The sequence below is a fragment of the Episyrphus balteatus genome, chromosome 1 (genome assembly GCF_945859705.1).
Source record: "Episyrphus balteatus chromosome 1, idEpiBalt1.1, whole genome shotgun sequence".
Classification (NCBI taxonomy): Eukaryota; Metazoa; Arthropoda; class Insecta; order Diptera; family Syrphidae; genus Episyrphus; species Episyrphus balteatus.
The window spans coordinates 139291350-139301920 of NC_079134.1; the positions used below are offsets into that span (position 1 = coordinate 139291350).

The following is a 10571-nucleotide window of genomic DNA, read 5'->3' on the forward strand; positions in this document are numbered from 1 at the left end:
CAAAAAAAAAAAAACTTAAAAAAAAAAAGAAAATTTGATACCACAAAGGAAAAACGATGCTTCTAGTTTTGATGGTGACACATTCAAAGACTATTTCCGGTGTCAAGAGGCTTCGTTCGTTTCAGCTTGCATTCATGAACCGAAACCATATATATAACTTGAACAAAACTACAACTGTTGTTATCCCCATTGTGTGTATATGCATTTGAAGCAACCATATGGAACATGTGAAGTTTTATATGAGTCTTATACGAGTATTGCATTTGCATGTACTCGCATTGCACTCGTGTCGTAGTCGTATTCGTATATGGCCAGATAGCATATATATATTTCGAAATGGAACACTGAAGGCATAAGCTTTTGTTGTTTTCTGATTTATGGGATAGAAATGAAAATACCTAAGACTCTCTTGAAAAAGTGTTTTCAATTCGTGTAAAACATGAACACTTGAAATTTATTTTTTTTTCTTTTTCGTATTTTTTTTGTTTTTGTTTTTTGAATTTGCTATCGAATTTCTTTGTGTCAAACTCAGGAACAAATTGTTATATTTTTGGTTAGTTTCTAGAGAGTCGTGTTTTATTTATGAGCAATATGTTATCTGTCTAGCTCTTCGATGGGGATTGGAAATACTCTTTATTGATTTCAAAATACAAAATATAAGTCATTTCATAGGATAACAAAATGTAGGGATTTTCAGGTAGGATAATGTGAACTTAATTTTTTTTTTCTTTCTTATATCCAAAATATTTTTAAACTTTATTCAAGTAGTCCAGTAGTAACCATGTAGTTTTTGTAAAGTGAAAGAATATGCGTTAAATATATATTACTTTACTTCTGGTATATTTAACATTTTTTCTGTTATATTTAACAATGTTCTGGTATATTTAACTATATTTCTGGTGTATTTAACTATATTTCTGGTATATTTAACTTTATGTCTGGTTAAATATACTATGATTAAACCAGAAGTTAAGTTATCCCTGCTTTTATTTTTTCTCCGTGTGGCCCAGTAAACATCCTAAATTTTCGGACAAAAATGTCGAAAACATTATTGTCAAAAATGTATTAAATGTTGATGATTTCACCTTTTTTGTTAAAAAAATATCATAAATCACGTCCTTAAAACAATTTATATTATGTAAATTTGTCTCTGTGGTCTTAATGGTTTCCAAAATATTTCAATTTGTCAGTGGATTATTTTGCATGTATGTATATCATTTTGCATGTAGGTATTTCATTCCAAGAGAGATAATAACGCAGGGATAACTTTACATCTGGTATATTTAACCATATTTCTGGTATATTTAACTAGTTTCTGGTATATTCAACTATATTGTGTTTAATTATACCAGAAGTTAAGTTATCACTGGCTTAATTTTTACTCCATGTAGAAAGATAGATCTTTTTAAAAAAATAACTAGTACATTTTTTAAAAGATGGTGATGCGGCGTTATTTTGTTCCAACTGTCTGGTAGGATTTTTCTCAAAGTTTTTTTTGACCTCCAAATATTCGATTATACATTAGATTATTTTATGATTGTTTGTATTAAAATTACAATTTTTATTGAACGAAAAAATCCTTATTGAACATCTTTAATAGACATTTTGGCATCATTTGATTTATTGTTCGATATCGTAACTTAAATAAGATTTCTTCTTAGATTTATCGCTAAAAACGTGTATTGTATAGCTTTGTTTGAGATCAGAACACAATAATAAAAATCCTTGCCACACCCTTAGATTGAAAGTCTCTAAAGAAGCGGAAGGAACGACCAACAACAACAACAAACAGAAAAAACATCTCAACTTAAACAACACTTAAACACTTCTTGTATAGATATTATTGCCATCTCGTTTTTGTTTTCTTGTTATCCTTTTTTTTTAGAAAAATCGAAGATTTATTGCTTCGTGTTAGTTTTGCAACAAAACTACGAGCATTTTTACACATTCTTCCTTTTTTTTTTTTTGCTGAAAACATACAACATTTGTGAGGCGAGTCCTTGTTATCCTGATAGCATACCCTTTTACAAACAATATATCTTTTTGTAGGTTTGGTATTATTTACTATTAATTCCATTGAAGGGTGTCATTTGTAATAGCTTGCTTTTTTTATGCTCCCCAAGCTTTTTGTTCCAGTGGTTGTTGTTCCTTGGTCTCCTTTCGTGCTGCCATCTCATGAGGGTTATTGGAAACTAATAGTTACTATGCAACACATGCTTTCACATTTTTCATTCTTCATCATCATCATCATCGTCGTCTGTATATGAAGAAGGAAAAGGAGGAAACACAAAAATACAAAAGTGAGGGGGTGGAAAAAAGAATTTTTTTCTAACCTTCAGCAGCTTTGGGTAAGAAAAAAAAAAAAACTAACTTCATGTTAGGAAAGGTTGAATGTGCAACAGTTTGGTAAGCCGAGCACTTAAAGGCCATTTGAATATGTGGCAGAAGGACATTTTTCGTAACTGTGCTGTGTTCGTTGGTTTTTTTTTTTTTTTAGTTTGAGTAAAGTTGAATTTAGAATAATTTTTTTTTTCTGTAACGCTTTAATGGATCAATAATTTATATACGACTTCTAGCCATATATTTAAAAAATAAATAAAGGAAGAACAAATAACAATAAGACTGATTGTGTTTAAGGATAAAACTATTTTTATTTCATTTGTTTCTTGATTATAAGGATTTAATTTTATAGTCTCACTAAAGAGAGAGAAGTCTTTTCAGTAAGAAGTTATGGTAGAAAGTTGCTAAAAGTCTATTATTAGTTATCCGATTAATAAAAAAGTTTTAGCTGAGTTAATTTTACATAAAATTGTTCTTTAAGGTTTTATTGTATCACCTACCGTTTAAAAATTATAGCACTCAAAATGTTCATATATGATTTTAAACAAAATTGCATAGGGTAGAAGGGGGAGCATTTGCCAGTGGGGTGCCTTTGCCAGTCCAGGTTTTTTTCCAAACAAACAGAATATTAAATACCAAAAAATCATTTTCTGTTGCACAATTGTGATTGAAAACTTTCCACAAAGTTTGACAGCTTTTGGCTGGACACGAAATAAATAAGACGCTTTTGTTTTTTTTTTTAGTTTTTTAATTTTGAAAACCAAAATGTGAAGGTACATAATCGTCATAAATTTTTAATATTTGTCTTGTTAAATTACTTTTTCATACAAATAACTTTTGAAAATTATGTGTACTATGCTGTGTAAAAGTGATTTTTTTACTGTTTAACTTATAAAAAAGTTATAAGTAAATTTTTGAAAGATTAGCTTGTGGGGTGCATTTGCCATTTGTTTTTGGGTAGGTTTTGCTCTGGCAAATGCACCCCATGGGGTACATTTGCCAGAAGCAAGCTTCCTCAAAAGAGGATGGCAGAATCCTTAAAAATCAATCCCTTCTTCGTACTTTCAGCTAAAAAGAAGTTTTGTTTAACCAAAATCGGTTTTATTTGTATTAACTTTTATATTTAGGTAACTGGCAATCCCTCCCCACCCCCGTGGCAAAGCCTCCCACCTGGGGAGGCTTTGCCACATCACTTTTCGTTTTTTTGAATAAATTATTAAAAATATAAATAATTAATATATCAAGATGAAAAAAATATTTAAGTGAAGATAATAAAGTCAATAATAATATCAGATATAAAAAAATTAAAAGAAACGTAAAAACTTTGCGTTAAATCAATTTTCCTAAATCCTGGCAAATCCTCCCCCTTCTACCCTACTTTTGGGATACATATGATTAATTTATATGCATACATATTTTAGACATTCTCAAGGAGAAGATCTTCTGATCTAGCACTTATAGGTAGAAAAAAACTTCTTCTAAATTCTAATTACTAAAAGTAGGCTTGACTTTTAAGAAAAAGTTCTTGCAGAGTTTTATGAAAGAAAAACGTAGAACTTTTGCACACTTTTTAATGGAAACTTTATATACAAAAAAATACATATATATATCTTATGTTTTTGACAATTGGTTTGAATTGCTTTTTTTCATGGCTTGAAACGCAAAAATGCATTAAACATTTGGAAATGAATTTCTTGGTGACTAATTTTTCTTCGACTTACCATTTGAAATCATTCACGCCTCGCCACTGGTAGGTACTCATTATTAATTGAGATTGGTGTGATTAAATTTTTTTTAGAAAATTCACAATCACACTTTCTTTATAAGAGCACACTTTATGTAAGAACATTTATGAAATTTCTAATAAAAATTGAACAGAATACCAACTTCTTAGCTAAAGTTCCCTACAAATTTTGATAGACTGATAAAAGCTCGGATAAACCGAAATTTATTAATTTGTTCTGAAATTATTACGGATGAATTTTAACATTTTTAAATACCCTTGAGCCTTTTTTTTTTTAAATAATTTCACTCCATCAAAAATATTTATTGTTCCTGGTAAAAAAAAAAAAAAATAACTTGAAAGCAAACAAAATTTACATTAATTCCAATTCGTTAGCATTTTTGATTGCTCGCACACAAATTTCATTGTCTTGTTATTATGTCTAAATGTCTGAGTTGTAATTTTCCTTTTCAAAAAAATAAATTACTGGCAATAAGAAAATTACAAACCAATGCAAAGAGAGAAAATGATATAAAAAAAAAAAAAAAAACAACTTCCATCTCTTTTGAGAGTTACAAAAGCCAGTTCTACATCAAAACAAGCTCATAGTCATATATGAGCTTGCATCCTTCCATCCCATCATCATTTCAGTCAGAGCATCCTCATTATTATCATCATCATCCATGGCAACAAAAGTCGCAATTATAAAACATTCCGCGTCTTGATTATGCATGGAAAATTAATACACACATGCAAGCAAAGGCAGGGTAGAGATAGACAAGACAGCTGCTGGAGTAGATGGAAGGTAGGTTTTATAGGTTAGGTACTGACTTTTTGGCAAATAATTCGCATTTCAAAAGCAATTACTACTTTTAAGTCCTCTTGTGTGTGTTATACACGTCTTTCCTCTATTTTGATCCTTGTTGAATGTCTGAGATGTGTTTTTGTGTGTGATGTCTTATTTATTAATACCTTCTTCGTTGAAAACTTACAAAAGCTTTGCCGTCATCACAATACTCGTCGTTGGTACCTACACAGAATACACACGCCCCTAAGGAAAACGCCCACAATTTATGAAGTTACTCTTCTTTTTCATATTAAAAATGTAAATTCAAAATTGAAACATTCCCAAGAGTGTGGTTTTTTGAACTGAATTTTTTCTTCTTCACAAAAATATATTTTGGTAACAAAGTTTGCATCAGCGAACGCCGCCGCTGCCGAACGATGCGATGTGTTGCTCTCTGAAGAATTCCATATTTCAACTTCTTGAGAATTAATTTTCACGATGTCGATGTAACATACATACATTTATTTATGTGGCTTTGTGCTAATTGCAGCAGCAATTACGAACGATTCGTGGAGATATGTGTGAGACATTCTTGAGCTTTGGGTTCGAAATTCTGCTCTTCTGCTTCTTCTGTGCTATGTTTGGTTTAGAAATTATTTGTTTTTGATTACTCCGCTTTTGATTGCTTGTCTTGGATGCCATGATGAGTTTAAAAATAAAAAAAAAAGAAACGAAATTATTATTTTGATATACACGAGATTCTTAGGAAAGTTGAATGTTTAGTCTTTGTCTGAAACACTTTTCAAAATATTTATAAAACGATTTAATGAATATTAAATTGTGATGAGTGAAAACAACAACAGAACAAGGTCCTTGGGGGAGATTTTTAACAATATTATTTGTCGATAATAAGGTTTTTTATAGAATCGCAATTTTAAACAAACAATATTTATGGAGGGAGAGCTTTTCAGAAACAAATATTTTCCTCCATTGTTTGAATTAGTTAAGCTGTTAGAAAAAAAGAATAGTTATCATTTAAAAACCTCAAAAAAATCGTAAAAACCTTAAGTAAATCGAGGGATATCTACTATGGCAGGAACTATTGCTTCGGAAGTCTTACGAGAAATTAAAATTTACTTATACCAAACAAGATAACAATCTTTTGGTGGCATTCGAGGACTGCTGCGATAAGGCTATTTGCATATCCTTTTTCATCAACTTATGCAGTTATAATTATTTATTTATTTTTTATTTATTATTTGATATTAATTCAAGCTTTTTCTTTGAGATTAATTACAATTATTAATAACAGAAAAAAAAATGGTTGTCTGTAAAATCGGATTATACGGACGATAATTTTACGTGATAACGTCATAATTTTTGAAGCTCAATATTTTAAAAAAGTGAAAAAAAATTAATTAAAATTAAGTTAAAATAAGCATTTCTCATTATGTCAATTTTTTACTTGTTGCGATATAGTTATGCAAAAAAAAGATGAGATGATAATAATCATACATGACATTACGATGATAGAGAATGCAAAAAAAAAGTGGGTTCCGGATGTCCGTCTGCCTATCTGTCTGTATAAGGAGCTACAGCCTAAACGGATGGATCGATTGACATCAAACTGTATGTAGCATTGTTTGGAGATTCTCCAGAGGTGTTTTTGGAACTAATTTTGTTGGACCAAAAATAACGGTGCCTATCATATAAAAATTTCGGATAAGTTTAATTTCTCAAAAACGGCTCCAACGATTTTGTTCAAAAAGTTCAAATTTTAGTATTTAGACAGTATAAATTTTCGTGTAATTTTTTTTTTCGAAAATCATTATTAACGGTACCTACCTGACACAGAATAGTTTTTTTTTTTCAAATCTGGGGTGGAATCGGCTAAAAAAAAATTTCGATTCAGATGGCAGATCCAAAATGTGTTATATACTCAAAAAAGTATCTTATGTTATTCGAAAATTTTTTACGAGTCTATTAAAAAAACGAAATATTATTTTGAAATTATTTTTTTGGTGTACAAAGGTATGATTGCACATTACTTTGAGTCGGGGAGGTAAAATATAATTTAATTTGTTGCTCAAGCCTGACTCTTCTATATGATATTTCATATTCATTTACTTTATTTTAATTTTGTAGGCTTAAAACAACCACAAAAATATTCATTTTTCCCAAACAAAGTAGAAGCACCACGAAAACCAAGAAAAAAATATGCTACAAATGTTAAATTGTATCAAATTGACACCTAAATAGGTGTCAGCTGAAAAAGTCAAAAAAATTTGATAGTCACTTTTGACTATCAAGACACAGACGAATTTTCTTGAATTTGACAGTCAACTATCAAAAATCAGCTTACACGATTCCACCCCTGATCTTCTGCCAAAATAATACCTAACTTAATTTCAACGATTTTTTTTTAGACAAAAATATTTAGGTATACAGGGTGTCCCAAAAGTAATGGATCAAACGAAGTATGCTGATAGGCCAAATTTAGGGCTCTCAGAATTTGGTAACTTGTTTATCCCAAATCTTTACGGTTTTCGATTTAATGCAGTTTTTGTGAAATTTCTATAAATCCCGACTTTGCAACAGTATTTTTCTTCCTCCGCTCAAAATTGATTTTTGTTTTTTACAATTCTTTCAATAAAACATTGCCTTATAATAAGATATAAATAATTAATCAAAATATTTTTTATTTCATTCGCCATTTTGCTGCAAATTAATTAAGAATTCCATGATTTATAAAAAACTCAATTTCTTACTTTTATTTCAGAGCAACACCCTGAAAAAAAAATTGTATGGTGTGACCTTGGTTTATTATTTTGAAAACTTGCCGTGTTATTGCAGTTTTCAAAAATGTATAAAAGGTTCCAAAGTTGAAGTTAGAACGAAAGATATTACAATTTGAATACAACAAAACAGGGCTTTTCAGAGAAAAATAAACACATTTTCTCGACTGTTGTTTGTTTATTTCTTTTTGAATAAAAGCCTCGATTTTTGTTTGTTATTTTGCTCTGAAAACCTCTGTTTTTTTTTAATTCAAATTGTAATATCTTTCGTTCTAATTTCATCTTTGGAAACTTTTATACATTTTTGAAATCTGCAATAACATGGCAAATTTCCAAAATAATAAACCAGTGTCACACCATAAAACTTTTGTTCAGGGTGTTGCTCTGAAATAAAAGTGAGAAATTGAGTTTTCATACAACATGGAACTGTTAATTCATTTGCAACAAAATGGCGAATGAAATAAAAAATATTTTGACTAATTACTTATTCCTTATTATTAGGCAATGTTTTTGTGAAAGAATTGTAAAAAGCAAAAATCAATTATGAGCGGAGAAAGCAAAATACTGTTGCAAAGTCGGAATTTAACGAAATTTCACAAAAACTGCATTAAATCGAAAACCGTAAAGATTTGGGATGAACAAGTTACCAAATTCTGAGAGACCTTAAGTTGGCCTATCAGCATACTTCGTTTGATCCATTACTTTTGGGACACCCTGTATAATTTTAATATAAATCAGAAATAAAATTTTGAAAAAAAAAAAAATTTGAAAATTTTTAAAATTTTCGGAAACTGGATGATTTTTTTTTTTAATCATTTAAAAATATAATTTTTTTTCATATAAATTTTCTAATTGTTTTATTTAAAAACTCTTAAACATTTTAGCAACTTTAACCCTAAGAGCAAGTTCGTGCGACCCAGTCGAATTTTATTTTATACGCAAAAGTATAGGTACAAACAAAATTATACCTCAAATACCTAAGTCTTATATTTATTCTAAAGAATAAAACCATTACTTAAGCCTATATGTTTTGTAATAAGTAGTATAAAAATGATTTCTTGAAATCACACATATTTTTCATGAAAAAAAGTGAAAAAAATACCTAACTGTTTTTTTCTTTCCACATCCTATTGTCAATTTTTTTTGACATGACAACCTTAAATAAATTTCATATCATCATGTCAATATTCACCTAAATCATGTTTGTACGACATCTCTAAAAAAAGCTGGAATTTTTGAATGCAATCAATTTTCATCAAAAAAATAAAAAACATTTTTTTTTTCTTCTATCTCGATTTGGACTACTCTACTTGCAATAAATTTTAAATCATTGGAAAGCTTATCATTTCACCTTTGAAATATGCCTCAGCCATATCTGTACAGTTAAAGTTAAAAAATTTTAAAGACAACCATATCAAAATTAAAACTGGGATTACGGTACTTCCCTTATTGGTGGCTGGTGTTGGCAAACAATCTCACACCGGTGTTCTGTTCTCGCTCGTCTCAATCCGTGCAAGCTTCGGACAGTCGTACCATATAAAATTGTAAATGTTGATCGAACCACCCGAGTGCGGGGGGGTTCGTCCCCTCGATAAAATCTATGCAAGAGCTTACTAAAATAACCACAAGCTCAGACAAAAAAAAAAGAGTGTGTGTACACATGTACACGCGACTGAAGTTATACTTCTCATTCAATATATGTAAATGAATTTCATTTGATATTTTTAACTTCTATTATTAAATTAATTAATCCACAATTTGTTTTTTTACATTTTTATCAAGTGAACAATAAATTAATTCTTTCATCCTCCTTGCGTACATGTAGTTTTCAATTTATTCTGTGAAATTTACTCATGTTGTGCGGTTCAGAACGTACGGTATATGGTTAACGAAAGTAAATGAATTGCGCATAAAATGTGCGATATGGTAATTTTATGAGAATTGTGTGTGCTTCAGCACTAGTAGTAGCAATATGGAACTTGCAGGGTTGCTACAAAGCTCAAAAGTGAGATGAGCCTAGCTCACATCTCAGCTCAAATTTTGAGCTAGCTCACTTTTGAGCTATGTACCATACCTCCAGCTCATTTGAGCTGAGCTGAAAGTGAGCTGAGCTGATGGTTGAGCTGAGCTGTTGGGTGAGCTAAGGTAAAGTGAGCTGAGCTGAGCTGTGATGGGTGAGAGGATACATTGATTTTTATTTGGAAAGTATAATGAAATTTGAAGATATTTTAAACTTTTATAAAACACCATAGCTTAAGATGTTTGGTTCTAGTTATTAATGGAATTATTTTAACACATGGATATTTTTATAAATAAAACAGATAATTTTTCGTGATCTTTTCTCTTGGTTTTTTTAATAGTAAATATATTTTTCTATTTTTTTAGTAAAATATTTCTTTTTTTATCATAAAAAAAAAATTCCGGTACAATCCGGTTTTTCGACTATTTTCAAAGTTCCGAGAAAATCGCGTTTGAAAGTTTGGGTAAAATTTTTGTTCGAAAAATCCCCGAATCTTTGAACGCTCCTGGAAGCTAAACCGCTTGAGAGCAATTTTCGGGAGTGATGCCAAATGATAGCTTGTGTCATGGGCCTACGCTTTGCACATTGTCAGATTTTTAAAAAATCGCCTTCCATGTTAAACCGCCACATCATGCCTATTTTTTCAGAATCGTGCCTATTTTTTTTTTTACTTTTAAGTTCTCCCGGTTTGAGAACGCGTGGACCTACAGGGATGAGAGTTGTATCCAAATGTAGGTTAGAGTCCCCGCTACCTTTTGGCATCAAAAAAATTTTTTTCATTTTCGTCAAAATTTCGAGATATAGGCGTTGAAAGTTAGGGCGCTCACTTTCAGCTCAGCTCACTTCCAGCTCAGCTCAAATGAGCTTAGCTATGGTACCTAGCTCAAATTTGAGCTGAGCTGTGAG

The 10571-nt window shown here is 30.3% G+C and overlaps 1 long non-coding RNA gene across 1 annotated transcript; it reads left to right on the top strand.

Moving 5' to 3' along the window:
* The first annotated feature begins 440 nt into the window (after positions 1-440).
* On the top strand, positions 441-2342 carry LOC129906133 (uncharacterized). The gene is made up of 3 exons (XR_008770721.1): positions 441-553; positions 607-697; positions 2124-2342. It is a non-coding gene; the product is annotated as an uncharacterized LOC129906133 (long non-coding RNA).
* Positions 2343-10571: the final 8229 nt, after the last annotated feature.